The sequence below is a fragment of the Schistocerca serialis genome, chromosome 1 (assembly GCF_023864345.2).
Source record: "Schistocerca serialis cubense isolate TAMUIC-IGC-003099 chromosome 1, iqSchSeri2.2, whole genome shotgun sequence".
Taxonomy (NCBI): domain Eukaryota; kingdom Metazoa; phylum Arthropoda; class Insecta; order Orthoptera; family Acrididae; genus Schistocerca; species Schistocerca serialis.
Window position 1 is genome coordinate 451,382,218 of NC_064638.1, and position 26,032 is coordinate 451,408,249.

Consider the following 26,032-nt stretch of genomic DNA (forward strand, 5'->3'; position numbering starts at 1 on the left):
GTATATTACAGGCTTATTACTATTTTGGGCTGTTTTCACAGAAACAAAGGTTATTGGGGTAATAAATCTGATAAATAATACTTATGTAATTACTTTGTAACAAGCCACGGGAGACCAAGGATCCCCCATACCAGATAGAAAAAAATCCGTGAACAATCTCATAAATTTTGTCTGTGGAGTTCGGAGTCATCCTGTTTAAACAATATCATATTACTCTTTTCTTGTTTTTCTTCACTTCATGTATTAGGCAAATAGACTCCCATCTGAAGGTCATCTTCATTTGTAAGTAGGCTGTTTAGGTTTTATGATGGTAACGCCACGTAGCGCTCTGTATCAAAATCACTGATTGCGCTGTGTGCAGTCTGTGGCTGCTGGACTCATATTCACTAGTGTAGTGTTGGACAGCTGGATGTGAACAGCGCGTAGCGTTGTGCAATTGGAAGTGAGCCGCCAGCAGTGTTGGAAGTGGGTAGAGAGATGCCAGAGTTTTAAGCGGACGATCTGCACGTGTGTCCGCCAGAAAAAGGAAATTTGTTAAGATTGTTGTCATGATGTCATGAATTGATGACGTTTGAACATTATTAAGGTAAATACGTTGTTTGTTCTCTATCAAAATCTTTCATTTGCTGACTTTGCCTATCAGTAGTTAGTGCCTTCAATAGTTAGTTTTATTAGTTTTATTTAGATGGAAGTATTGGCGCTCGCTGTATTGCTGTAGTTCGAGTAACGAATATTTTTGTGAGATAAGTGATTGATGAAAGGTATAGGTTATTGTTAGTGAGGGCCATTGTTTTGTAGGGATTTTTGAAAGTCAGATTGCGTTGCGCAAAAAAATAATGTGTGTCAGTTTAGTGATGATCAGAGTAAGTGAAGAGAGAACTGTCTGTGTACGTTCAGTTCTACTCAGCCGTTTTTGTATCAAATAACGTAGAAGTTTACTAGCACAGTCATTCATAATTTTTCTAAGTGGGCGTTTCACATTCTTTGTAATCAGACTGGGGCCATCTGCATATAAAATTACTATAGTCTACTGTCACGACCTAAACGAATATCACTTATGTTCAACATTTTACTTTTGCTGATAACTCCATCTGTATATGTATTATACAGTGTTGGATAAATGCAAAATCCTTGTCGTGCTCCTTTGTTTGTGTTCATTGGCTTTGTTGTTATACTTCCCATATTTATAACAATTTCGGTGTTGTGTATAAAGACACTTAATAGCATTTATAAGGTGAGAAGGATAACCTCATTCAGCCAACGTATTTCATAGCACTTCTCTGTTCACATTATCGTATGCTTTATCAAAATCCACAAAAACGAGATGAGTTTCCCTATTTAACTCTAGTCCCTTTTCTGTAAGTTCTTGCAGCGTAAAAACATTGTCAATAGTTGATCGTCCTTTCTAAACCAGATTGTTCTTCAGATATTAACTTTTTCATAACATTTTTAAGTATTGCATTCAGTTTTTTGGCATATAATTTATAAGTTTCGACAGCTACTACATTTATTTTTTATCACCCTTTTTTAAGATATTACTTTGGCTCTTAGCCAGTCCTTCTGTATCTTCTTATTTCCCCAACATTGACATTAATAGATTATTTTTGTTATTATTGTCATTTTCTAATACCTCGGGTTGGTACCCGTGGTCTAGGGGTAGCGTCCTTGCTTCATAATGAAAACGACTTCGGTCCCGGATTCGAATCCCGCCTCTGCTTGAATTTTGATTAATAATCAGCATTGGCGGCCGAAGACTTCCGACATAAGAAGTCACCCCTCACTCTGCCAACGGTCCTGTCAAAGAGCGCGGAGGAGCGGATAAAGGTTCAAATGGTTCAAATGGCTCTGAGCACTATGGGACTTAACATCTGTGGTCATCAGTCCCCTAGAACTTAGAACTACTTAAACCTAACTAACCTAAGGACATCACACACATCCATGCCCGAGGCAGGATTCGAACCTGCGACCGTAGCAGTCGCGCGGTTCCGGACTGCGCGCCTAGAACCGCTAGACCACCGCGGCCGGCATAAAGGTTCAGGGCAGTCTCTTGCCCTAGCGGTGTGAAACTGCCCCTAAAGGCGGAAGAATCAGCAATGATCATCGGCATGAGGATGCAGAAGGCAATGAAAACCACTGCATTAAAGACACGTAACGTGTATCCACAGGACATGTGGCCTGCAATTGAAGAAGTGTCATGATGATCCCTCCATCGGCAGAAGATTTCGGAATAGTCCCCCATTCGGATCTCCGGGAGGGGACTGCCAAGGGGGAGGTTACCATGAGAAATAGATTGGATAGTCAACGAAAGGATAACGTTGTACGAGTCAGGGCGTGGAATGTCAGAAGGCTGAACGGGATAGGCAAACCAGAAAATCCGAGAAGTGAAATGCAAAGGCTCAATCTAGATATAGTAGGGGTCAGTGAAGTGAAGTGGAAAGAAGACAAGGGTTTGTGGTCAGATGAACAACAGCAGAAAATTGTATGACGGGAATAGGATTCTTTATGAATAAGAAGGTAGGGCAGAGAGTGTGTTTCTGTGAACAGTTCAGCGATAGGGTTGTTCTTATCAGATTCGACAGTAAACCAACACCGACAAGGATAGTTCAGGTATACATGCCGACGTAGCAAGCTGAAGATGAAGAGATAGAAAAAGTGTATGATGATATTGAAAGGGTAATACAGCATGTAAAAGGGGGATGAAAATCTTACACGCATGGGGGAGTGGAATGCACTTGTAGGGAAAGAACAAAAGGTTACAAGAGACTAGGGGCTAGGGAAAATGAGTGAGAGAGGAAAAAGCCTAATTGAGTTCTGTAATAAGATTCAGGTAGTAATAGCGAATACTGTGTTCAAGAATCACAAAAGAAGATGATACACTTGGAAAAGGCCAAGTGATACGGGAAGATTTCAGTTAGATTACATCATGGTCAGACAGAGATTCCGAAATCATATACTGGATTGTAAGGCGTACCCAGGAGCAGACATAGAGAGTAGGCTGAAGTTTAAAACATTAGTCAGGAAGATACAATACGCAAAGAAGTGCCACACGGAAGCACTAAAGAATGACGAGATACGGTTGAAGTTCAATAAGGCTATAGATACAGCAATGAGGAATAGCTCAGTAGACAGTACAGTTGAAGAGGAATGGACATCTCTAAAACGGGCCGTCACAGAAGTTGGGAAGGAAAACATAGGTACAAAGAAGGTAACTGCGATGAAACTGTGCAAAACAGAAGAAATACTTCAATTGATCGATGAAAGGAGGAAGTACAAACATGTTGTGGGAAACTCAGGAATAGAGAAATACAAGTCTCTGAGGAACCAAATAAATAGGAAGTGCAGGGAAGCTAAGACGAAATGGCTGCAGGGAAAATGTGAAGACATCGAAAAAGAAATTATTGTTGGAAGGACAGACTCAGCACATAGGAAAGTCAAAACAACCTTCGGTGATATTAAAAGCAGTGGTGACAACATTAAGAGTGCAACGGGAATTCCAATGTTAAATGCAGAGGAGAGAGCGGACAGGTGGAAAGAATACATTGGCAGCCTCTGATGTGATAGATGGAGAAGCAGGAGTCGATTTAGAAGAGATAGGGGATCCAGTACTAGAATCAGAATTTAACAGAGCTTTGGTGGAGGACTTAAGATCATATAAAGCAATAGGGATACATAACATTCCATAAGAATTTCAAAATCACTGAGGGAACTGGCAGCAAAACGACAATCAGCGTTGGTGTGTAGACTGTATGACTCTGGCGACATACCATCTGACTTTCGGAAAAGTATCATCCACACAATTCCGAAGACGGCAAGAGCTGACAAGTGCGAGAATTGCCGCACAATCAACTTAACAGCTCATGCATCGAAGCAGCTGACAAGAATAATACACAGAAGAATGGAATTGAAAATTGAGGATGCGCTAGATGACAATCTGTTTGGCTTTACGAAACGTAAAGGCAAGTTTAAAGAAAAATCAAAACATGTTCATAGGATTTGTCGATCTGGAAAAAGAGGTCGACAATGTAAAATGGTGCAAGATATTCGAAATTCTGAGAAAAGTATGGGTAAGCTATAAGGACACACGGGTCATACACAATATGTACAACAGGCTAGAGGGAACAATAAGAGTGGATGACCAAGAAAGAAGGGCTCGTATTAAAAAGGGTGTAAGACAAGGATGTAGCCTTTCGTCCCTACTGTTCAGTCTGTACATCGAGGAAGCAATGATGGAAATAAAAGAAAGGTTCAGGAGTGGAATTAAAATTCAAGGTGAATGGATATCAATGATACGATTCGCTGATGACATTGCTATCCTGAGTGAAAGTGAAGAAGAACTACATGATCTGCTGAGCGGAATGAGCAGTCTAATGAGTACACAGTATGGATTGAGAGTAAATCGAAGAAAGATGAAGGTAATGAGAAGTAGCAGAAATGAAAACTGTGAATACATGTGAATACACACAATATACAACCACGGAAATGAATATATTATTATTATTATTATTATTATTAGTCGCAAAGCTCCCACAGTGAAGACGCTAGGTAAATATGGTTCATTTTTCGTTCATCTTTTTCTTCTGGTTCTTTTTATTTGCCCACCAGTTTTTCATTGTTTGCGAGAATTTAGCTGTTCTTTGTCCGCTCCATTTTGTTCCGATGCTTCGGGCCTTTGTCTCTGGTTTAACCTCCCATTTTTCTAATTTTATTCTAAAATTGTTCCTTACATCTATTTTTTTTATTTGGTGATTTTGGCTAATTCCAAGTCTTTTTTAACATGTTGGATCAATTCTCCTCCATTAGCGAGGGAATCTACGTATATCACTATTCTTTTTTTTAGTCTGTGTTCGGGAAGCCTTATTATGTGCCCATAGAATTTGAGGCGTCTTTTCCTCATATCTGTCTCTACGTTAGAATATTCTTCAATTTTGGACGTTTTCTGTACTCTGTATCCATTATCGGTCCATCTTGGTCCCAAAATTTTCCTAATTATTTTTCTTTCTTCTTTCTTTAGATACTGTATATCAGTTTTCCTCTTTAGTGCCAAGGTTTCGCTGGCATATAACATTAATGATTTAATTACTGTTTTGTAATGTCTAATTTTGGCATTTAAAGTTAAGAAATTTTTATTATTGAAGTTTTGCGCTAATCCTAAACCTTTACGAGCTTTTTGTATTTGTTCTTGGTGTGCACATTTCTCAGAGATAATTCCTCCTAAATATTTAAAGTGTGATTCTCTGTTAATTTCTCCATATTTCGTTCTTAATTTGAAAATTTCTAAATTTGTTGTTGTAAACACTGTCTTTTCAAAAGATATCTGCTGACCGACTTTCTCTGCGCATTCTTTTACAGTTTTTATCTGTTTTGTAGCCATTCGCAAGAATCTGCCATTATTGTGAGATCGTCCGCATAGGCTAAGTAGGAGATTCGTAGGTAATTTTATTGGTTACTAATGAAATTGGTTTCCACCGATCTTCTTCTTCAAGTTTCTTTTCTCATTCTTCCATGACTCTAGCTAAATCTACTCTGAACAACAAAGGCAATAAGCCATCATCTGGTCTAACCCCAGTTTTTATCTCGAATAGTTTTGAACGTCTTCCCATAAATTTCACTTTGGATGTTGTATTTGTTAATGCCTCCTGAATGATTTTCTGTATGTTCCGATACAATCCTTTTTTTTCGACCAAGACATATACCGTAAGCTTGCGTCGCATCTTCCTTATTCTTGTGATTAATTTTTGGTTTAAGATTTGCTCTGGGCACGATCTGTTTGACCTGAAACCAGCTTGGAAATCTGAGATTTTGAGTTCTAGTAGTTGTTGTGCTCGTTCAAGAATACAAGCTAACAATATCTTATATGTGGCAAAGAGTAGAGAAATTCCTCTGTAATTACTCACATCATATTTGTCCCCTTTTTTATGTAAACAGTATATTAAGGCGCACTTCCAATCTTCTGAGATTTCTTCGGTGACCAATATATTTTGAATAATTCTTACTAGCTCCTTTCTTGAATTAGGCCCTAGACTTTTGAGAAATTCAGCTACAGCTCCATTTTCCCCAGAGGCTTTGTTATTTTGGAGTTTCTTTATGTATTTGATAATTTCTTCTTCTGTTGGCGGTGTAGAATCTTTTGGCTGTGGAGATTCGGTGTTGGACATTGGGAGGGTTCCTGTGGGTCAGGACAGTTTAGAAGTTTCTCAAAATATTGCGCTAATACTTCACTATTTTCTTAATCGCTTAGTGCTAAATTCCATCTGGTTTTTGGAAGCGAACATTTTGAAGGTTATACCCTTTAATTTGATTTTGCGAAGGTCTTGTAGAACCCATGTGTATTATAAGTTTAAAAACGGTTTTTATTGAATATAGTTGCTGGATTACATATTTTCTCTTCTTTTGTCTGATAATTTTATTGGAAACCTTTCGTGTTTCTAGAAAGATTTGGTGATTCTCCTCATTTTTATTGGAGCCGTATTTTTCTAAGAATTTTTTGCGTAGTTCATCCCGTGCCTTTTCACATTCTATATTCCGCCACAGATGTTTATGTTTCTGCTGTAACGGTATTTGTTCCTTGGCTATTTACGTGATTTTCGTCTTGAATTTTTTTTCAGTTGTTTGCAGGAGAAGTTTCCCATTTTTCTATTTTTTCTGATTCTGTTAGTTTTTGTAGATTAAATTTTGGAACTACCGGTGGTGTTCGTGGTATTTTTCGTCTTGGGGTGAATTGTATTCGAACCCTCGTGAGGTAGTGATCAGAGTCGATATCTGTGTGTTTCTTAACTTGGATATCTCTGACCTCTTTTTGGAAGTCATGGTCTATCTGAAATTTTCCAAATTGGCTTATAGGGGATCTCCAAGTTTTCTGTTTACTAGGTTTGTTGTTGAAGGAAGTTGAGCTGATTTTGATATTATTATTATTATTATTATTATTCCATGTACACATTTACAATAAAATGCGCACTAAGAATATCAAGATGATGTGAATACGAGGGTTGGTGCTTAAATAGTGGCAATTATTTATTCACAACCGATACAAAAGAATTACATGTTTGCTCCTGTTACTATCTTTCAAAGTAGTCACCAGCGTTGTGTACAACTCGTTGTCAGCGATGTGGAAGGCGTAGTATACCATTAGCAGAGCCTGTTCTGTTGATGTGCGAATGGAGCGGTCTAAAATTATGGTGATTTTCATGTACGACTGTGATGGTGTTACCCTAACGCATTACGTTCCGCCACTGTAGACCGTCAATGCACAGTATTACTGTTCGTTTTTGGAGCATCACATGCGACTAACTTTGCGAAAGAAGCGGCCACACTTTCTGCGCAACCCACCCATCATTTGGCACGACAATGTGCGGCCGCATAAGGCGCAAGCTGTGGCTCTATTCGGTTGATGGAACTGGGAAGTACTGCACCATCCACCACACTCATTGGACTTAAGTCCTTGTGACTTTGATTTGATTCCGAGGATGAAGGAGCCACTTCGCTTCACAACTGTTCCAGAGATTCGACAGGCAGTAGACCGCCCCATTTGCTCCATCAACAGAACAGGCTCTGCTAATGGTATACTGTGCTTTCCATATCGCTGGCAACGGGTTCTACACAACGCTGGTGACTACTTTGAAAAACAGTAACAGGTGAAAACATATAACTCTTTTGTATCGGTTGTGAATAAATAGTTGCCACTATTTAAGTAGCATGTTTGCAACAAATAACTGAAAAAACAGTCCGAAGACTGGTTTGATGCAGCTCTCCATGCTACTCTATTCTTTGTAAGGCTCTAAAACTCTTCAACTCTGAATAACTACTGGAACCTACATCCTCCTGAGTCTCCTTACTGTATTCATATCTTGGTCTCCCTCTACGATTTTTAACTGCCCACTTCCCCCTCACTTTCCTCCAGTACTAAATTGGTGACGCCTTGATATCTCAGAATGTGTCCTATCAATCGGTCCCTTTTTTTGGTCAGGTTGTGCCAAAAATTTCGTGTCTCCCCAATGCTATCCGGTACTTCAAAAATGGCTCTGAGCACTATGGGACTTAACATCTGAGGTCATTAGTCCCCTAGAACTTAGAACTACTTAAACCTGACTAACTTAAGGACATCACACACATCCATGCCCGAGGCAGGATTCGAACCTGCGACCATAGCGGTCGCGCGGTTCCAGACTGAAGCGCCTGGAACCGCTCGGCCACTCCGGCCGGCTATGCGGTACTTCCTCATTAGTTACGTGATCGAACATCTACTCTTAACATTATTCTGTAGCCCCACATTTCGAAGGCTTCTTTTCTCTTTTTGTCTGAACTGCCCGTGTTTACTTTAATATATGGCAGATAATATGAAAGCACTAGTCACACCTAAGCAATCCTGAGCAGGCAAAAATGAGCACAAGAAGCTTATTCAACATGACAACAGATATATATGATACCTGTGTGTGTGTGTGTGTGTGTGTGTGTGTGTGTGTGTGTGTGTGTGTGTGCGTGCGTGTGTGTGTGCAGGTAATGCTAATCTAATGTTCTGTATGTGAGTGACAAAATAACAGAAACGTACATCAACAACGTCGTACTCACTAACACGTGTGTCCATCGCTTTGACATCACAAGCTGTAGCCACAAAGTTTATGTTGTAATTCGTAATTTGTGTTGCTGATTACTTTTAAGACGGACGCTGGAATATTTTCAATTTTCATCTTTTTTTTTTTTTTTTTTTTGTTTTTTTTTTTTTTAGTCACCACTCTTCTGACTGGTCTGATGCGGCCGCCAAGTGTGCCAACCCCTTCATCTCAGAGTAGCACTTGGAACCTGCGTCCTCAATTATTTGCTGGATGTATTCCAATCTCTGTCTTCCTCTGCAGTTTTTGCCTTCTACAGCTCCCTGTAGTACCATGGATGTCACTCCCTGATGTCTTAACAGATGTCCTGTTATCCTCTCCCTCCCCCTTGACAGTGTTTTCCACATATTCTTTTCCTCTCCGATTCAGCGCAGAACCACCTCATTCCTTGCCTTATCAGTCCACCTAATTTTCAACATTTCTGATACTTCTCATTATTTTCGTCTTTCTTCGAATTACTTTCAATCCATTTTGTACTCATTAGACTGTTCATTCCATTCAGCAGATCATGTAATTCTTGTTCACTTTCGCTCAGGATAGTAATATCATCGGGGAACCGTAACAGTGATATCCTTTCACCTTAAATTCCACTCCTGAATCTTTGTTTTATTTCCGTCATTGCTTCTTCGATGTACAGATTGAACAGTAGGCGTGAAAGACGAAATCCCTGTCTTACACTCTTTTTAATCCAAGCAGTTCATTCTTGGTCGTCCATTCTTATTATTATCTCTTGGCTCTTGTACATATTGAATATTACTAGTCTCTCCCTGTAACATACTCCTATTTTTCTCAAAATTTCGAACATCTTGCATCATTTTACACTATCGAACGCTTTCTTCAGGGCTACAAATCCTGTGAACGTGTCTCGATTTTTCTTTAGTTTTGCCTTCATTACACAGGCCAACGATGGAAAAACTTTTTTGCGGAAAATACCTTATTCTTATGTTTTTTAGGGTGGGAAATCCAAATATGATGCTTAAAAAACTGTATCACCCACTATTTATTCAGATTTTAGAGTTAAATTTATTAAATTAAGCGATTTTTCAAAGAATTTAACAGCTTTTATGTAGTTAAAATAATTTAAAAACAAGGTGTAATGAATGTAGATGAAGTTGGTAGCACTGCTGAAAAACATTTTCTGGCCAAAAAAGGTCGATTCTATTGTTGTGTTAACAGATGGTATTTTGTTTACTGTCAACCTAACCTCACGTTCCCAATTCCTGTATAAGTGTTCAGTACAGTGTCTAATCGTGGTTTTAAAAACTCTGCTGACAGTTTGTTATATTTTTGGTGAATTTGTGATTAAAAAACACCAAAGAAACATTACAGACTTTGTAAAATAGTTTTATCTATCATACTTTGGATGTAAGCTTGGCGATCAAGATAAATCCTCGGCGCTGCATAAGGTATGTCATGTGTGTGTTGAAGATCTGAGAGAATGGTTCAAAAAGGAGAAGAAACCTGTAGACTGCTATTTTTCCAGTGCTGATATTACTGGTCATACTTCGAAAAACAAGACGGTAATAAGCTACCCTAACCTTCCATCAGCCATCCGATCAGTAGGGCACCTGACGATTTAAATTCTATTCCAGCAGGAGTATTTTCTGATGCACAATCTGATTTAGATGAGCCAGATGATGATGAATTCCAATGTAAGACAAAAAACCTAGAGCCCAAATTGTTTATTCAGACTGAGCTTAACGATTTGGTTAGGGTTCTGGGCTTAACGAGAGAATAAGCTGAACTGTTTGGCTCTAGATTAAAGGAAAAGAACTTATTGGCATTTGGGACCAGCATATACATGTATAGAAAGGGAGAGCAGCAATTTTCCAAGTTTTTTCAAGAAGAAGGTGATTTAGTGTACTGCTCAGACATTCCCTGTCCGATTAATGAGTTTAGTACTGAATACAAAAAGGAAGACTTGAGGCTGTTTATTGATTCATCCAAAATCAGTTTAAAGGCTGTTTTATTACACAATGGTAACATGTATGCATCTATACCTGTTGGACATTCTGTTCATATGAAAGAAAGCTAAATAAAATAGGCTATTCTGCTCACTGTTGGATGATATGTGGCGATCTAAAAGTAACATGCATGCTCCTTGGTCAGCAAGGTGGCTTTATCAAATTTCCATGTTTCTTGTGTGAATGGGACAATATGGTTAGGGTTCAACACTTATGCAGAAAGAACTGGCCTGTGAGGGAGTCCTTGAAACCTGATGAGAAGAACAGTCTACGCAAAAACCTTGTAGATCTAAAAAACGTACTCCTACCACCTCTACATATAAAGTTAGACCCAATGAAAGAGTTTCTGAAGGCTTTGCCTAAAGATGGACCATGTTTTAAGTATCTCTGCCGAAAGTTTCCACACCGTTCAGAAGCTAAACTAAAAGAAGGGGTTTTTGTCGGGCCTGGCATTATAAAATTGATGTTTGATGTTAACTTTGAATCCACAATAACCTTAAATGGGTGTCACTCAAGCAAGTCGTTAAAAAGATCTTAGGACATGAAAAAGACCCAGAATATGTTTCTATTATAGCTACAGTGTTAAAGAAGTTTAACACTTTAGGGTGTTTAATGAGCCTGAAACTTCACTATTTGAACAGTCACCTTGATTACTTCCCGGACAATATGGGAAATGTCAGTGAGGAGCAAGGAGAGCGTTTTCACGAGGACATTAAAGTGATGGGAAAACGCTACCAGGGCCGCTGGAACACCAAACTGATGGGGCACTTCTGTTGGTCACTTCACCGAGAAGTTCAGCAAGCGACTCCTCATAGAAAAAGCTACACAATAAGCTTCAAAGAAAAACGAGAAAGAAAATACAAACCAATTCCAGCTGACAAGTGAAACCTCTATTAACAAATATTATTGTTTTAAGTAGCTTACTGTAAATACAAACCATGCTTATGTTGTAACAAAGCGTTTCATTAATTTCCCCGTTTACCATACAGCATAGGATTTTTATAGTATATAACAAAAAGGATATTTATCGAAAACTATGGGTGATACAAAAAAAACTAAGGCTAGATTTGGATTCAGTTCATAAAAATCTATAAAGATCAGCTATCAAAGTAAAAAAGTCTTTCAAAAAAATTTTTTGTTGGCCTGTGTTATGATAAGCAATGCCAGAATTGCCTCTCTGGTGTTTTTACCTTTCCTAAAGCCAAACTGATCATCATCTGACACATTCTCAATTTCCTTTTCAATTGTTTTGTATATTATTCTTGTAATCGACTTGGATTCATGAGCTGTTAAGCTGATTGTGCGATAATTCTCGTACTTGTCGTCTCTTGCAATCTTCGGAATTGTGTGGATGATACTTTTCCGAAAGTCCGATAGTATGTCGCCAGACTCATACATTCTACACACCAACGTGAATAATTGTGTTGTTGCCACTTCGTGAATTATTTCTTTCCTCAGCGATTTGTATTTCTGTATGCCTGAATTTCCCTGGACATCTTTGTACTTCCTTCTTTCATTGATCAACTGAAGCATTTCTTCTGATACCCATGGCTTCTTCGTAGTTACCTTCTTTGCACGTATGTGTTTCTTTCCTACTTTTATAATAATCCTTTTTAGATTTATGCATTCCTCTTGAAGTGTACTGCCTACTGGGCTTTTCTTTATTGCTGTATCTATAACCATTGAGAACTTCAAGCGTATCTCGTTATTTCTTAGTACTTCCGTATCCCACTCCTTTGCGTATTGATTCTTCCTGACTAAACCCTTAAACTTTATCCTACTCTTCATCACAACTATATCGTGATGTGAGTCTATATCTGCTCCTAGGTATGCCTTACAACCCAGTGTTTGATTTCTGAATATCTGTCTAACCATGATGTAATCTAACTGAAGTCTTCTCATATCAGCCGGCCTTGTCCAAGTATACCTCCTCCTCTTGTGATTCTTGAACAGAACTATTACTAGCTGAAATTTATTACATAACTCAATTTGTCTTTCTCCTCTCTCATTCCTTGTCTCAAGTACATGTCTCCTGTATGTTTTTCATCTACTCCTTCCCCTATAACTGCATTCCTGTCCCCAATGAGTATTAGATTTTTATCTCCCTTTACGTACTGTATTACCCTTTCAGTATTCTGATGTACTTTCTCTATCTCTTAATCTTCAGCTTGCGATGTGAAATAGCTGAAGGATGTAACAACTGGCTTTAAAGTGAAATTATTAAGAAAGAGGAAAACTCAAACTTGTATCCTTGACTCGAAACCAACGGAATATTGCTCATAACAACAAAGAATAAGGATATCACTTACTGTCTTTTCACACTATGATGGAAAGGTTGTGCGTACAGAAGAATGAAACAAATATTATAAGGTATATGGAAGAAATTTTATAGCCATTATAGCCATGAGTAAAATAATATACAGTCATATTTAACGAAATGTTATTGCCCATAACATTATTTAAATGAAGAAAAAGTCGAAGCTTCTACCTACCCGGAGGTTAGTTTTAAAGCTACCGTGATTTTATGGGCATGGTACTATCAGAGGCAGTAAATTGTTGTTTTCCTTTAACTTTCAAGTGATTTACCCACCAAATTGCAGGGGAACCTACAGTTAAATTCCGAATCTCTATGCAACTCGGCGTTTTCAAGCCAGCAGATTCACTTTCTAGTGACATTAATGTGACCACCTATCGAAAGCTTGAATAACAACTTTTTGCAGCGCGGACGGCTGCTAGACGTGCACGAAGAGAGTCAGTGAGGTTCTGGAAGCTACCAACAGGGACATGGAGCAATGCCGACTCCAGTTGTGCTAGGTTATTCGGTTAAGGATCCAATGCGCAAACAGCCCGATCTAGGTGGTCCCACAGATTCTCTATTGGTTTTAAATCGGGGAAGTTCAGTGCCCAGGGGAGTACGGTAAGCTCATCCTGGTTCTCTCCGAACTTCTAACTTACACTGCAAGCTGTGGGACACGTTGCTTTGACCTGCCGTTAGATGTCATCACGCCGTGGAAAAATAAACTGCATTTAGGGGTGCACATGGTCCCGAAGGATCGATGCCGAGTCATTGTGTCTTGCAGAATGACGAGATCTCGCCCGGTTGAATGCCACGAAAACATTCGCTGACCACAACGCTCTCTCCACTTGTTTTTGTGTTTGCTTTCAGACGTTTCACAACGTACACGTCAAAGGTCGTCTGTCCGATGGATTGTTATCAAAAGGCCGGCTGTCGCCCCTGAGTGGACGTCCAATTGCGGCAAATACCAGCCTTCTCTGCCAGTGAACAGCAGTCACCAAGGGTTCATGAAACGGACTCCTGGTACGGAGGATCATACGCAGCAATGTTCGGTGATCTGTGAGGAGACACTTTTGGTAGCTGCTTTGTTCATCCGGACGGTCATTTGCTCAACAACAACACGTCTGTTTCGCCCGTACGCATCTGCGTAGCCGTCGTTCACCCCTGTCACCTACGGCCCGTTGTGCACCACAGTTGCCCAGGCGCCGGGAACAGTTTATAAACTTAACCGTTTCGGAAATGAAACTTCCTGGCAAATTAAAACTGTGTGCCGGACCGAGACTCGAACTCGGGACCTTTGCCTTTTGCCGGCAGATGCTCTACCATCTGGGCTACCCAGGCACGACTCACGCCCCGTCCTCACAGCTACTTCCGCCAGTACCCCGTCTCCTACTTTCCAAACTTCACTGAAGCTCTCCTGCGAACCTTGCAGAACTAGCACTCCTGGAAATGCTTGTCTCGAAAGCCAATGACCATGACATTTTGGACGTCACGTAAATCTCTCCGTTTCCGGTTTACAATAACGACTGCACTGTTTGTCCGCGTGCCCTGGACACGCTTTGCATACTCTCCACAGCTAGTGTTGCCATTCACCCTATATGAGCAGTTATTGCACGTTGATATCGAACGTAGGTGGTGATGACATTAATGTGAGTGGACCCCGTGTTAGCAAGGGTGAAACAAGTAATGAGTGAGATAAAAATCGTAGGCCTTATCGAGGATCAAACTACTCATCCTTAGGTAATTTCAGTACACCTCTTTTCGAATGAATGGTATTGTTTTCATCACATTTCATGATAAAATATTTTGACGCGCATTCATCTCTGGTGTAAATTTATTTACATAGAGGTGTGTACATGTTACTTGGCGTGGCATTTTTAAGTAGTGTAACTTCTATGAAATATGTATTTCTCGGGAGTAACACGTACTCCGCCCACACAAATAAGCATGAAAACAAAATAATAAACTAAAGAAACGTAATTTTTTTCCAAGAGGCTGCCCTGATTCAGAACACTGACCAAAAGAACCTTTTATCGTTTCGTCTCAACTCTGTCATAGAAATACTCCCGCAGCAGAGATCTGACGCCGTGCGTGAACTTGTAGAGATCATACGAGTGACGGTTGCACGAGTAACTTAAATCGCTGTTGGATAGAGGTCACGCGATCTCATTAAATATTTTCTCTTTAATTTGGCACAGCAATCAGTAATGAAAGTTATTACCTTCCCGTTCGTGTCGCCCACGCTTCAGACACGCTTCCATCACGCGATCGAGCCGAGTATTTGCTGCGAGTTTTGGAGTGCAGGGTGTGGCGCAGAGCCAGCTACATGACTTAGAGAACAGTTGAATATCGCGAGGTGTTGGAGGGTAGCAGGCGGGGCGGCGGCGACTGGCGCAGAGTGCGTAACCAGCACAATAATTTCAGCCGGCTCGGGCCTTTGCGAGCGGTGCGGTGCCGGTGCCCGTTTTATCAGACGGAAGTCCAATTAAAATTTCAGGCTCCACGCGCTCCAGTCAAGTAGCCGAGGCCCCCACCTGCACAGGCCTTTCAGAAATCGCAGCGATCCGCACAGGAAACTGCCGACTGCAAGTTTTTCGACGAGATGGTGGGTCGATTTTTCGCACCTGCATAAAGTCCAGAATTTCTTTTCAGATACTGCAACGAACTTCGTTCAGTTTAAAAGTCTCTGAATGTCACGAGTTATGTAACAGCATATCCTCACAGAATTTATCTGTGTTGTACGTTCGAATACTAGAAATACTGCCCAAAACTTTTGAAGTGGGCCTACCCATCCTCATTAAGAAAATTCAAATATGAGTATGCCTCGGTTAAAAAAATAAAATAGAAGACAAAAGAAAAGAGGTGACAAATTATTTGATAATCTCATCTTCCTAACTATCCTTCTTGTGTTCTACATTTATATTCATAGTCTGCGAACCTTTGTAAAGTGTATGATAGAGGATGCTACTCATTATTAGTATTATTATTATTATTATTTATCATATGGCATTCATTATGCGAACATTTTAGGTTAGGCTTTAACGTGATTGTTATTGATATCGAATTAATCAATAAGTTTGCTGTGGTCGCACACAGTTTGCTTACATCAACAACGTGTTTCAAAAGTTTAAACCTTCATCATCAGATGGATTTATGTGTGTTAATACGGCACGTGTGTGTTTTATTACGACTCTTGGGCTACCTGTGGTCGCAGACTCCTTTCTCTGTCCTAATATATCACAATATAAACTGTTACATTTTGTAAACAAATATGCTGCTTGGAAACTCTTTACATTATGATTTTCTGAATCACAAGTATGGCTACACATATAAAAGATAACTAAACTACTACATATCAACATTTCAACATCGTTCTCCAGCATTACATAAAACAAATGACAACAGCTATATATCTAGGTCTTTTCTGTAGTTATCACGCCAGTCGTCACTGCCAGGAAATCTTCGAAAGGATCTTTTAACTTGTAGTCACGTGCGAGGCGGGACAGGCTAATACAGCATGAGCAGATGTCTGTCGTTCTACACCATAGCCACAATATGGTGTTCAAGATTTTTTACACTTGTGGGAAGTATCTACACATCTTCGACGACTCATTCAGGTGCTGTTCACGGTAACTCAAATTGACCGAGGTTGGAAAAATCCAGGGATTTGTCCTGGATGAGTGCCTGTTTCAGGCTTTGAGCAAGACAGTTTTGTTGCCAACAGCGTTTCCATTCATCGATGACTTTCAGTTAACTTTCAGTTAGAGTCCTGCCCGTGATAAGAGTGGGATTCCTTGATCTCAATCTTTTTTGGTCCACAGGGAATACATCGTTCAATACTGGAAGGTTGGGGTTGTCAACAATCCTGTGGGATTCTCGTATAGTATACTCTTCTGTCTGATATTGGGATGTGAAATGTGACTCAAGGTACGTGGGAGCTGATTGCATTGACCCACGTGTGGCTTCATTTGAATGTATTCTGTCTTTTCACGTACGGACTAGTAAGACAGACAAGCGCACAATAATCTTCGGTTAAGTATAAGACTCCGACTCGTAATAGTCGAAGAATGTCTGGTTACGATCTGTACTAGCGTCACAGAGTTTATGGAGAATCTTATGAGTGCTTTTGAATCCAGCAGATGTTCGTGTCAAGTATTCTTTAAAAGAAAGTGCCCTATATAATGTGATCGCAAGGCATTTTGAATGCTTGCTATGGCGAAGTTTGTCTCCCTCAACACAGACATCAAAGGCTCTGTGTTCCAATCTAGCAAAGCTGATCATAGGTTGTGTTCCAAAAATGAACAGCATATAGAAAGAAGTGGTGACACTTTCTGCGGGACCTGACCATCATTTTGCAGGACAATGCTCAAGCACGTACAGTGCAAGGTGTAACTGATTTGTTTGACTGAGGGGGCTGCTAAGTGCTATACCACGTACTGCACTCCCCTGACTTAAGCCATCGTGAGTTCAACTAGATTTCTAAACTCAAGGAAACACTTAACGGCATTCGCTTCACAACTGCTACAAATTTTTCGGGCAATAGACCGCGCCGCTCAAACTGTCAACACAACTGGCACTGCTAAGAGTATCCTACGACTTCCATATCGCTGGCAACGGGTTATACACAATGCTGGTGATTACTTTGAAGGTCAGTAAAACGTTGAAACCCGTATCTTTTTTTTGTTTTTTTGTTTTATGCTGTAAATAAATAGTTGCCACTACTAAAGTTCCAACTCTCGTATTTTGTCGTGTACAGTACCTTCAAAAAATTGCTCGTTCTTGCAGGCAAAGTCGTATTCTGCAGAAATCTGATACTATTCGTACTCGTACTATTTCACGTTGCATTGCGTGTGATCATACTGGATAGACTTGCACTGAGGTGACAAAAATTATGGAAAAGCGACATGCACATATGGAAATTGCGGTAGTATCACATACACAAGGTATAAAATGGCAGAGCATTGACAGAGCTGCCATTTGCACTCAAGTGATTGATGTGGAAAGGTTTCCGACGTGATTATGGCCACAGGACGGGAATTAACGACCTCTGAACGAGGATGGTAGTTGGAGCTACACGAAAGGGACATTCCATTTCGAAAATCGTTAGGGTATTCGATATTACGAGATCTATCTACAGTGTGAAGCGTGTGCGAGAACACAACATTTCAGACAACACGGACAACGCAGTGGCTGACGGCGTTCACTTAAGGACCGAGAGCAGCGGCGCTTGCATATAGTTGTCAGCGCTGACAGAGAAGCAGCACTGTGTGAAGTAACTGCAGAAATCAATCCGTTAGGACAGTGCAGCGAAATTTGGCGTTAATTGGCTGTGGCAACAGACGACCGATGCGAGTTCGTTTGCTTACAGCACGACATCGCCTGAAACGCCTCTCCTGACCTCGTGACATATATGGTTGAACCCTAGACAATTGGAAAATCGTTGTCTGGTCAGACGATTGCCACTTTCATCTGGTAAGAGTTGATGATAGGGCTCGAGTGTGGTGAAAACCCCACAAGGTTATGAACCTAAGTAGTCAACAAGGCACTGTTCAAGCTGGTGGTGGTTCCATAATGGTTACGTGGAATGCACTGGATCCTCTTGTCCAACTGGACCAAACATTGACTGGATATGGTTATGTGCGGCTACCTGGAGACAGTTTGAAGCCATTTATGGGCTTCATGTTCCCAAACGACGATTGAATTTTTATGGATGATAAAGCGCCATGTTACCGAGCTACAGTTGTTGATTGTTTGAAGTACTTTCTGAACAGTCCGAGTTAATAATTTGGCCACTCAGATCGCCCGGAATGAATCCCATCGAACATTTGTGAGAGGTCAATACGTGCACAAAGTCCTGCACCGGCAACACTTTCGCAGAATGGGCTGCTATACAGGCGGCATGGCTCAGTATTTCTGCAGGGGACTTCGAACGTCATTTTCTGTCCTTGGCACATCTAGATGCTGCACTTAAGGAGGTCCTACACGATATTAAGAGGTATCCCATGACCTTTGTCATATAAGTGTATTATTGTACTGACGGTGAGTTTTCCTCCCCGGTCTGGAAACTCACTGAGCAGTAATGACGTTGACGTATACTTATTGTGGGAGCTGTATCGAAGGGGCTGCTCATACATTTACATTAAAAAGTGATTGGTCCCAGATCTCTGAACTACATGTCTAGATTTTCTACATTTGGTATTCCAAAGAAGATTCCCAGCTATAATGGTAACTAGCGGAAAGTGTCCTAGCTTGTACACTTTTCTGACATTCGTGCCCAGGTAGCCCTGTAATAGAAGCTGACTCCATTTTTAAAATAATGGTATTCACTTTCAATGTGCTGTGGCCATTTTTTGAAATTACTAAAATTACCCCAGTACTTTACAGTTTTTCCAAGTGTGAAACCATATTCCGTGGTATAACATGGACACGTACCTATAAAGAAGTATCAGATTGAAATTTAAAACCGTTTTAATCCAGCAAATCTTGTCAGTACTGGATTTAATTGTCTATTTACAGGGTGGGGCAGATAAAAGTGACCCACAGAACAGGGTACAAAGAAACAAAGCAGAGGAAACGAAATACAGTGTTAACCTGATTACAGCAGATGCTGAAAATGACCACCATTCATTTCATAGCACTTTTGAGCCGTGGTCAGCAAGTTGCTGAAGGCGATCGAACCTGGAATTGCTGAAATCTCATCCGAAATCTTTTGCTGCAGTTCTTGAAGACTATGGGGGTTGTGCTACCCACACTAAGTAATCGCACACTTACAGATAAGGTGACCTGGGTGGCAAGCTAGCGTTTAAATATGTAGAGCACTGACGGAAAAATATTGCAACACAAAGAAGCAGCTGAGCGACAAAGTAGGTGACCGCGTTTCTACAACTGAAACATAATACCTGTCCAAATTTCGCGGCAGTCACGTAAGAGTGGTGCTAGTAGCGCCACTATGAGGATGAAGAAAGACTTGGTAGGAATGTAGCCACTTTACATGACTGCCGGCAGCGGTGATCACGGGAATGTACGGTGGCAAAAAGACAAGGCTGCGGACGGCCACGTGGAGCTACCGAGACGGAAGACCGTGATGTTCGGCTTATGGCACCTGCAGCAGCAATTTGAGCAGCAATTGGCGCCACAGGGACACAAAGAACAGTTACAAAACGTTGTTTCGAGGACAGCTCCGAGCCAGATGTCCTGTAGCGTGCGTTCCACTGAACCCAAACCAAAGCCGATTGCGACATCGGTGGTGTCAAGCAGGAGCTCGTTGGAGGGCGGAAGATTGTTGTGTTTCCTGATGAACTCTGGTCTGTCTCGGTGCCAGTGATGGCCATGTGTCGGCTAGGAGGCCAGATGAACGCCTACAATCGCTCAGCCTGCGGCCTAGACACACTCTACTTACACGTGGAGTTATCGTTTGGGGTGATTTAGTATGGCAGCAGGAGCACTCTCGTGGTTATCCCGCATACCCCGACTGCTAATTTGTAGGTCAACCTGGTGATTCGACCTGACATGTTGCCATTCACGAACAGCATTTTAGGCGGTGTTTGCCATCGGGATAACCCTCGCCATTTACCAGTGTTGTAACCCAACAAACTCTACATCGTCCTGTTTGATCTGTCTCCAATCGACCATGTATGGGACGCCATGGGATGACAATTCCAGCGTCATCGACAAACAACACTAACTCTCCCTGTATTGACGGGCCAAGTGGAACAGGCATGGAACATCATCCCAGAAACTGACATCCGACACTTGTACAACACAATGCATGCACGTTTGCACGCTTACATTCATCATTCTGGTGGTTACGCAAGTTATTAATGTAGCAGCATTTCATATTTGCAATGGCTTATCTCGCGCTTACCTGTGAGCTTGCAATGTTAATCACTTCAATACGTTATCTCGACAAATGTATTTTCCCGATATTCCATTACTCTACATTAACGATGTTTCGGTGGTGCGATATTTTTCGTCAGTGTATTTACAAGTGAAGCAAAAAAACAACTTCATGCCTAACAACAACAAAAACTGTGTAAAGTGGCGTAAACGGCTTATGGCGCGCATTCCCTCATTCTAAACTCAATCAGTGGACTGAAGCACTGACGAAAACTGTTCGTGTGTTTCTAGGTGCTCCAACGTCTAGGCAAAACACTCACTCTACGTAGTAGTAGTTTGCGGTTTTATGTCCCCTAATTAATGTTGTAGTTGTCGACACCACCTTGTTACCTAGTTCCTCTCAACTTCGTATTCAAAATAATGCGTTAAGTTGCATATGTTCTCTCCTACAACCCCTGCATACGTTCATTGGAGGCAGCCTCTCAACTAATGATGGCTGTATTCATTTTATGTATGTTTTTAGTCTATTCCACGTTTAAAACTTGCAGTGATTAGCACTTTTTGATGTATATTTCAGATTCTGATACTATTGTTCATGAGTTGAAGTATGGAAATGTCTAACGTTCTAAGTGCCAGATCTCGCTTAGGTCAGCATAATCAAAAAACAATGTTTTTTTTTACATAACTTACTTGTATCCTTAAAATTAAGGATGTATTCAGATACCAAAGAATTATGGTGCCCGCCTCATCACTGCAAAAAATAATGAGACAAATTAGAAAGTAAATAGTGTTTTAAGAATGTTCCAAGTGCCATACCACGAAACCGAGTGATTCTAAATGCCAATAACACAGATTTTGTTCCAGGTGCTATTAACAAATATTCACTTAGTTTTATTTGTGATAATAAAAGTACGAAAATATTTTAAGTAGTCCAACTCTAGATAAGAAAAGCACTTCTCATACCTCTTGAATTTTTAACGAGAGCGTAACAAAATTAAATTCAAGAAAAAAACTCTCAATATTGACTTTTGTTTCTGACACATCCTCGAGCTGAGATGTTGCAAAGTTTACTGTAAAATTCCCTGTGCTGTCGAGGAAGAAATGCCAACTTCATCGACAGATCCTTTCCATTTTGCAACTAATAGACATCATTCGTCCTGCAGATGAAGTGCGACGCGGCATACATCAGCCATGGTCTTTCCTCTTTTTTTCAGTCTTCTGTTTCACAGTAAGAACTTTTAACAGCTATTTGAAATTGTTGAGTACGGGACACTTCAATAATATTGCATTTGGAGATCTTTCATGCCTGCATGAAAAAGAAAGTTTCAGCACCGTCCACAACATGAAATAAGCCTGTTGTATTCACTGGAATGATTCATAGCTCTAGCTGCCTCAACAGTCTTCTATAATTCTTCGAAACAGATGTCAGGCTATATCTCTCTTCGTTTCTCTATAAATGCAAAATTATTGTTGCGGTTCAAAATTATGTGTCCATTCGCCAGAAACGTGTGTTTCATCCCTTCAAACCATCACAAGCTAAATTGAGGAGACCTTGGCGCATGTCACATGAAATTTCAGGGGGAAGCATGTCTAGCGATGAATGGAACATGTTATGCGTAATTGACGCTTAGAACAAGTCTAGGGACATGCTTCTAAGAACACAATTGAAAATATAGCAGTTAGAACGTTTGACATTCCCTCTCTCCATTTACAGAAACGTTTTGGTTCTCTCCTGCTCGTATGTTTTCGAACCTGATTGCTTTGTCACATTTTCATAGAATCTTGTTGGGTTTTCCATTCCACAGCATGCTCTGGTATTATGTTTGTCTAGAGTGTCAATAATGAAGTGTCTTCGCTACATCAACAGACTCTGAGACCATAACTTTCACCAATTGGTGACATTCATCAGCCTTATCCGCTATTCAACGTAGTTCCATCACTGAAGGATGACACGTTCGTTTAGTAGGGCGTCTAGCACTTCTACCTATGTCTCTTGCTGCCTCTAAAGATGTAAAAAGAGGAAGATATTTGGTTACCTCTGGTATTTGACTAATTTTGGAAACTTTCTTACACAACACTTTCACTACGTTCTGTTAAATATCTTTTGAAAGTTATCTCCTAAAGCATGGGTTTTCTGACGATGTTACGGCTAGACTCTACGACAATACTGGACAATATGTCGTGGGTACGAGCCGCATATCGCTCGCGATAACAAAAAATTCTTAACAGTGTTGAATGTGAGGAGGGCTTCACTGTCTTTAATAAAAGAAAATTTAAATTATTTACTATACTAAAGACTCACAATTTTCACCGTCTCATGCTTACACCACACATACAGACGCACACACACACACACACACACACACACACACACACACACACACACACACGCACACCTACTAAGCTTTCTGGAGTCTTCTGAGTTCTTCAAGATAAAACCTGCGCTTGGCGAATTCCATCTTAAAGCTACTAGACTTTTATGTTTATTTTATTGTCATTGTTCTAGTGCAGATGGATTCTATTTACGCCGAGCTGAAGTTTGAAACGAACCCCATTTACATAATGTGTAGGTGGTACGTCAGATTCCAGCTGCATTACGGACACGGATGCATTAATCGCCAGTGTGTCTGCGATTTTCTTATATATGTACAGAAAAGCAAGAGCTGAAATTGTCTATGTGAGTATACATGCATACTGTAAACTGTGCTTAGTGTTCACTCTGGAAGGCTATTTACTCTTTATTGAGGACAGTTGTGACGTTATGAACTATTTACTTATTAGACTACTTACTAGAGTGCGCTAGATGGTATTCTACGCTATGTGTTTAAGAGAAACTGGCCAGGTCAGCCAAACTTGACAAAACTAGATGCTGTTAAGTAAAATATATCTGCTTCGAGCGCCATAGTGAGAATATATGTGCATTTTAATCTGGAGACTCTTTTATCACTCCTCATATAAAACTGAGAGGAAACTCTGCATTAAAGCTAACAGTAAATCAGTTTATACGAGACAGTAACGAGTGTTACTCGTAAACCTTTCAATCATTTCCTGAAGTGCGGAAGTACCTCCATTAGCGCAAAGAATGACACTAAATGGAACGAAAGAAGGAAGGTAGGAAAATTAGGGTTTAACATCATGTCGACATCGAGGATATTAGAGACGGGCAACTACATGTGAATATCAATTATACTTAATCTGTAGTCTGTCGGTATATCTATGTCCAAGTTTTTATAATAACCAACAAACCGACTGAGGAATTTCCTTTGGCATTGCGTCAACTTTTCAGCATCGGCTGCAAAGGTGGCTGTCGCCTTTAGCCGTGACGAGTGGTGGATTCATGTATCGTTCAATATTCTCGAAAGTATAAGTACGTGACGATTGTAAATAAGCAATGAATTCACAAGCATGGTAAATCATTTTAGGAAGAAATTCAATAACATAAGAAATATGACGGTTGCCTTCTGGGGCCAATGTTGTAGTCTGCTATCGCGAACAACAATCAACGAAAGCTCATCCCTCGTGAAATTGCGATGTGTGTGCCGTGAAGAAAACTGGAGTAGGATTAGCTGGTAAGAATCCTAGGACTGGTTAGTAAAAGTTTAATATATAGATTACACGCTGTTTTCCGTACTACAGGTCGACAGTATTCTCACTGTCCTATAGATTCAAGGATTTTGCCGAGAAAGTGACTTTCATTCTTTCTCTGTTTTTTAAGAGCACTTGCTTTACTCGAGTGAGTCACCAATATCATACTTTTTTAAGAAGTTCTTTTAATACCACAGAACTAAATACGACTCTTAATGTGGTGTACCCACACGAGTGTGTGTGTGTGTGTGTGTGTGTGTGTATTTGTGTGTGTATGTGAGTGAGTGAATGTGAAGTCAGGAAAGGAAGGCTGAAGATCAGTAAGAGAACTGAGAAGGGAGAATTATTCATTTCTCGCATGGCATTATTACAAATCACATTAACGACCATAAGCTAGGAATAACATTCATAATGAAGCATCTAGAATACAAATACATGTAACAGCACTATTATTAGCATTTAGAAAATCTCCACATTTTCTTGTATGTTCTTAGCAAACACGTATGTGCTATATTGTCTGCTTTTCTGATTCATAGCCGGCTGTGTGTTTGGTTGTTCGGTTCGCATTTGTTCAATGAGTCCATACATTTGCCACGATTGATTGTAATTCAGTTTAGAACTACGCAGGAATTCTTTTTTCTTGGGAGACGAAAGCAAGTCGTTTTGTCAAAGATACATCAAAATTTCTTGAGATCTCCTTATATAGTATCTTCCAAGACTTTCTTCCAGTACTTCACAACAGCAGAGTTGTTATTGTGTAGCAAGTAGCGTCTGCAGATGCTGGCTTTTTTAGAACGGAGTCTGTTAATATTGTCACAGAAGAAGCGTGGTAGCATCCTCACTGTGGTATAGCGCCTTTGATACTACGCTGTTATATAGAGGGTCGTGAGCTCGAAACTCACCTAAACTGTAAAATTTTAATTTTTATATTCGATCTGAGGACAGTCTAGAAGTACCCACAAATATCAGGACACATGTTCTGTAGCTGTATACTGTATACAGGGTGGCCCATTAATAGTGACTGGGCCAAATATCTCACGAAATAAGCATCAAACGAAAAAACTACAAATAACGAAACTCATCTAGTTTGAAGGGGGACACCAGATGGCGCCATGGTTGGCCCTTGGCCCACTAGATGATGCTGACATAAGTTGTAACCTCCCCACAAGAAGTGTAACCTCCCAACATTAAAAAATATAATTATAACCTCCCAACAGTAAAATATATAATTATATCATTCACATTCTGCGTAACCTACCAACAGATAAATTCCGAAACTTACCAATAATATTCTGAGACTAATCTCTCAATAAAAAATGTGACCCACTTAAAACCTTTCGATAATTGACTGTGAATTTAAACTGGTAAATTTTCGACGTCAGCAGTGCTGCGTCATGGCCCTGAAAGATCATACTGAATAAATTGAAAATTCTTACCTCGATAAAGTCGCCGAATAACGCGTGTATATCTGCTCCTATACGAAACTAAACTTTTCTGGCACATCCCTGTGCAATGCTGGCCGATAGATTTGTCATTTATAAAAAGAAACAACTGATTTTTATTTACAATAATCAGGATGACCACGGATAGGAGAAATTAGTAAAATCTTCAAATTGGGTTGAATGATTGTCAAAAGTTAATTTTTACAAGAAAGATTATTATTAAGAGAAGTCTTTTTAAAAGCATTTACATGGGACGTGATATAACAATACTACATATGTGCGAGGCTGCTTTTACCTTATACT